This window comes from Dama dama, chromosome 5 (assembly GCF_033118175.1).
Source record: "Dama dama isolate Ldn47 chromosome 5, ASM3311817v1, whole genome shotgun sequence".
In the NCBI taxonomy this organism is placed as follows: Eukaryota; Metazoa; Chordata; class Mammalia; order Artiodactyla; family Cervidae; genus Dama; species Dama dama.
The window spans coordinates 78,151,852-78,157,836 of NC_083685.1; positions in this window are offsets into that span (position 1 = coordinate 78,151,852).

Below are 5,985 nucleotides of genomic sequence, written 5' to 3' on the forward strand. Positions count from 1 at the left end.
GCACTTACCTTTGTCATGTAGCTCAGACTTCAAAACCCGTTCTTTGCACTGTAACTTTCCTCAGCAGTTCTGCAAATGCAGCCTGTGAACTCCCTGCAGGTAGGCCCTTTAGACACTTACAGGGGTTCTGTGAGGTCAGAACTCCTAAGACGTCATTTGTCTTTTCACGTGTTGTTGTTTGCAGTGATGGTGCAAAAGCAACCAGCCCTGCACTTGAACACCAATCTAGCCAGTGGTGGCCTGGCTTTCTCACTCACAGTTGGGGGGGGGGGGGAGGGGAGGAAGACAGTTGCACTTGAGAACGTCCTTGATGCAGCAGAGACAACTGTTATTAAATCATGACCCTTAAAGGCTTCATACCATAGTATAGCAGGGTTGTCCCAAGGAAAACCGTATGTGCAACTGGTTGCATTGTGAGTTGGACTGCCCCATTTTTCATGGAACACCAGTATTACTTGAAATAATTACTGATAGAAAACCAGTGGTCATGCAGACATGGGTATTGCCAGATGTTGTCTTGACAATGAATGAAGCGACCTTCTCCTTCAAGAATAATTGTGTGTGTGTGTGTGTGTGTGTGTGTGTGTGTGGTGTTAATTGCCAACAAAAAAAATTTGAGCTTTCAAGCAAAAATTACAATTTTGGAAAACTTGTATCTGGTAATAGTGAGCTGATAGCTTCCCAATACTAAAAGAACTTTCTGGTGAGATCAGACATTTGGCAGTATTAATAAATGTAATTTAAAAATTCTGCATAATTTAATGTGTCACGATTTGAAAGATGGTGGATTTCCAGCAGCCCTCCCAACAAGGTCTGATCACAACCCCCAGGGGTGGGGGTTTTGGGGGCTCTATCTCAGCCCCAGGGGTTGTGGCCGCCTCTCGTAACTGCTATTACCATATTTTTAAGAGTTCTATTTCCTAATAGTCAGTCCCTCATGACTCCAGCCCTTGCTATAGTTAGTAATTATCTGGTTGAATTCCTGTGTGTTCTCTCTCTCCTGATTGGATCGAGACTAATACAGTTGGCCTTGCAAGCAAAAACTGAGAACAGTCACCAGGGAAGAAAACCAAACCATGACAGTCACTGCTGAGAAGAGAAGGAAGGAGAGCGGTGCGATTCACCGTCCTCCTCATCTTTGTCAAGAGCAAGAGCCCCCAGGGGAGGGGGTGCAGTTTGAAGAAGACAGTTTGGAATAGCTGCTTTTAGATATGAATAAGAATTGAAAATTAAACCAAATAGTACCTACATCTCCAGCAGGCTATTTTTTTCACCTGTGTAAAGTGTGATGTCATCCCTTCAGAACAGTTAAAGGAGTAGGAAGTCAATGACCCAACCAATTGAGGTTTGAAAGTAACTAAAAAAGAAGTCAACAGGTGATGGATTGACCATCACAATGTCCGTGATGAGGACAGCAGAGAGGAGATCCATCATATCAGTGATGGAGGTGGAACTGGAGAGGTTGAAGCTTTCCCAAGTAGAGGGTAAAGATCCAGTGTGAAACTGGACCAAGTCAGGGTGTTTTTATACAGAGCTGAACACCTGAGAGCTCAGGCAGTTTAGAACTTCACAGTGGGGACTTCCCTCGAGGTCCAGTGGGCGAGAATTTGCCTTCCAAGGCAGGGGACATTGGTTCAATCCCTGGTCGAGGACTAAGATCCTGCACACTGCAACTAAAGAGGCCCGTGCACAACTAGAGAGGCTCCCACACACAGCACACCCAGAGAAGCTCCCACACACAGCACACCCAGAGAAGCTCCCTCACACAGCACACCCAGAGAAGCTCCCTCACACAGCACACCCAGAGAAGCTCCCTCACACAGCACACCCAGAGAAGCTCCCTCACACAGCACACCTAGAGGTCCCACACACCACAACCAGAGAAGCTCCCACACACAGCACACCTAGAGAATGTCCCACACACCACAACCAGAGAAGCTCCCACACACAGCACACCTAGAGAATGTCCCACACACCACAACCAGAGAAGCTCCCTCACACAGCACACCCAGAGAAGCTCCCTCACACAGCACACCCAGAGAAGCTCCCTCACACAGCACACCCAGAGAAGCTCCCTCACACAGCACACCCAGAGAAGCTCCCTCACACAGCACACCCAGAGAAGCTCCCTCACACAGCACACCTAGAGGTCCCACACACCACAACCAGAGAAGCTCCCACACACAGCACACCTAGAGAATGTCCCACACACCACAACCAGAGAAGCTCCCACACACAGCACACCTAGAGAATGTCCCACACACCACAACCAGAGAGGCTCCCACACACAGCACACCCAGAGAAGCTCCCACACACAGCACACCCAGAGAAGCTCCCTCACACAGCACACCCAGAGAAGCTCCCTCACACAGCACACCTAGAGGTCCCACACACCACAACCAGAGAAGCTCCCACACACAGCACACCTAGAGAAGCTCCCTCACACAGCACACCTAGAGGTCCCACACACAACCAGAGAAGCTCCCACACACAGCACACCTAGAGAATGTCCCACACACCACAACCAGAGAAGCTCCCACACACAGCACACCTAGAGAATGTCCCACACACCACAACCAGAGAGGCTCCCACACACAGCACACCCAGAGAAGCTCCCTCACACAGCACACCCAGAGAAGCTCCCTCACACAGCACACCCAGAGAAGCTCCCTCACACAGCACACCCAGAGAAGCTCCCTCACACAGCACACCCAGAGAAGCTCCCTCACACAGCACACCTAGAGGTCCCACACACCACAACCAGAGAAGCTCCCACACACAGCACACCTAGAGAATGTCCCACACACCACAACCAGAGAAGCTCCCACACACAGCACACCTAGAGAATGTCCCACACACCACAACCAGAGAAGCTCCCTCACACAGCACACTTAGAGAAGCTCCCTCACAGCACACCTAGAGAAGCTCCCTCACACAGCACACCCAGAGAAGGTCCCACACACCACTACCAGAGAAAGCCCATGCACAAGACCCAGCAGAGCAGCACAGCCAGAAAAAAAAAAACCAGTTACCATGTTTTTATTATTTACAGTAGCCAAGAAGTGGAACAACCTAAGTGTCCATCCATGAATGAATGGATAAAGAAATGTGGTAGTACATAGAATGGAGTATTTTTCAGCTTTGAAAAAAGAAGGGAATCCTGCCTTATGTGACGACATAGATGCACCAAAGGGCATTCGTTATACTCAGTAAACCAGTCACAGAGGGATAAATACTGCATGACTTCACTTATATACGATATCTAGAATAATCACATAGAAGCAAATGATGGTTCCCAGAGACAGGTGGTATGGGAAATGGGGAGTTGCTGTTCAACGAGTATGAAGTTTGTTATGTGAGATGAATGCATTCTAGAGGTCTGTTGTACAACAAAGTTAACAATACCTATATTGTGTGCTTAAAAATTGTGTTAAGAGGCTAGGCCTCATGCTGTGTTCTTACTACAAAAACAAAACCAAAAAAAAAGGGTATGGAAAACTTTTGGTAGTGATGTTTTTTAACATTTATTTTTAATTGGAGGATAATTGATTTACAATGTTGTGTTGGTTTCTTCCATACAACATGAATCAATGGTGACAGATACGTATTACTTTGGTTATAGTGATGGTTTCAGAACTGTATGCATGTCTAAATTCATCAAATTGAACACATTAAAGATGTGCACTTTTGGTATATAAGTTGTATCTCAATAAAGCTGTTTTCTTTAAAAATTTTTTAATCCAAACCAAAAATATATATAAAAATTTGATTTTTTTAAAAAAGAGAACTTAATGATGAGTGGACAGCCTGAAGAGGGACGAAACTGGGTCGTGGGACCAGAAAGGCAATTAGCCAGAAGATTCATCTGAGCTCCCGAGGACAAAGGCAGCAGGGGGGCGAGCACTCAGGCCAAGATAGAGCCGCCTTAGGGACGGCCGTCACTGCTCTGAAACAACACTAGGCTCTCCCTCTTCTGTTGGGTGGTCTTTGGCAAGTTATTCAATACTGAGTTGAGAAGAGTTAGCTGAGTCCCTATTGTGACCCAGAGAATAATCCTAGAATAATACTGACTGGCATCAAGAACGGTGCTTCTGGGACTTCACTGGCAGAGCAGTGGTAGAGAGTCTACTTTGCAATGCAGAAGATGTGGGATCCATCCCTGGTCAGGGAACCAAGATCCCACGTGCCGTGGAGCAACTGAGCCCAAATGCCACAAGTACTGAGCCTGTGTACTCCGGGGCCCACGTGCTGCAACTGGAGTCTGAATACTGTGAGGAAGACCCCTCATGATGCAACTAAGCCAAATAAATAAATATTAAAAAAAACAAAACTGTACTTCTGGACCACCAGTCAAGGAGCAGTGAGGCAGATTTGGTCCTTAGCATGGACTTTTTGCCTATGTTTTCACCTCTCCTCTTATCTCTCACTCCTAGAATAATTGTTTAGAGTTTCCACATCTGACAATTATAGCAGATTTCAAACAAGAAATAATTTACATTTTACATGATGATCCAGGGCACACATAAATTGTAAATTGTTTCTTTCATAAAGCAAACTGAAATTTACTGAATGTGGCACACTATTTTTCTACCCTATTTCATTTTTCAAAATGCAGGTAATGACCCCCTACATTGAAACCATGACTCTTCTGGTAGACTGCTATTCACTTTGAAAACCACCACCATAGAGGAAATGGTGACTCATGAACTGATTATAATCCAAAGAAAAGACATCCTGAGGTCTTTTTTATTTTTAAACTGAGGTCTAATTGACACATAACATTAGTTTCAGGAGTATAACATATTCAATACTTACATACATTGCAAAATGACCACCACAAAAAGTCTATAGTCACCAGACAGTAACATTTTCTTCTTGTGATGAGAACCTGTAAGATCTACTCTCTGAACAACTTTCAAATGCAGTATGCAATACAGTATTATTATCTACACCATACTGTATATTGTACCCCCAGGACTTATTTTATAACTCGAAGTTTATACTTCTGACCTTCTTTACCATTTTGCCCACCTTCAGCCCATGCCACTGACAACCATCAATCTGTTCAAGTTTGTTTTGAAATTCGATAGGTGAGATCATATAGTATTTGTCTTTGTCTGATTTAATTCATTTAGCATAATGCCCTCAAGATCCATCCATATTATCACAAATGGCAAGATTTCATTCTCTCTTATGGCTGAATAATATATGTATACACACACCACTTCATCCATTCACCCATTCTTCACCCATCCATGGATATCAATGACTCCATATCTTGACTATTGTAAATAATGTTGTAATGAATATGGGGATACAGCAATCCTTTTAAGTCAGTGTTTTTGTTTTCTTTGGATAAATACCCAGAAGTGAAACTGCTGGATCATATGATAGTTTTATTCTCAATTAAAAAAAAAAAATGGGGGCACCTCCATACTGCTTTCCATAGTGAATCTACATTCCCACCAACAGTGCAGAGGTTTCCTTTTCTCCACACCCTCTCCAACAATGACTATTTCTTGTCTTTTTGGTAAGAGCCTTCCTAACGGGTGTGAGGTGATGTCTGGCTGTGATTTTGATTTCCCTGATGACTAGTGGTGCTGAGCACTGTTTTCATGCACCCGTTGGCCTTTACTATTTGTCTTGTTTTCCAAACCCTGGAAAGAAAGCGTGCTTACACCAGGGCCCCAGTACCAGGATTCCATCATTCACGTTAATCTCACTCTTTCTGGAGTCATACTTCTCGTTTAAAAATCAATAAATACCCATTTTGATGCACATCAGTGTCATGCAACTTAAAACTAGACAACATCTCCTTTGATCCAATTGCTCCCAGATCTCATGAACTCCACTGAACTAAACCTTGCAACATCAAAGACTTTAGTCAAGGCAAACCTTCTTGTTACAGAAAATTTTAATCTTTTGCATTATTATAAAACAAGGTAACAATCTGTAAAACTCAAACAAGATGACTCAGCACGGAAG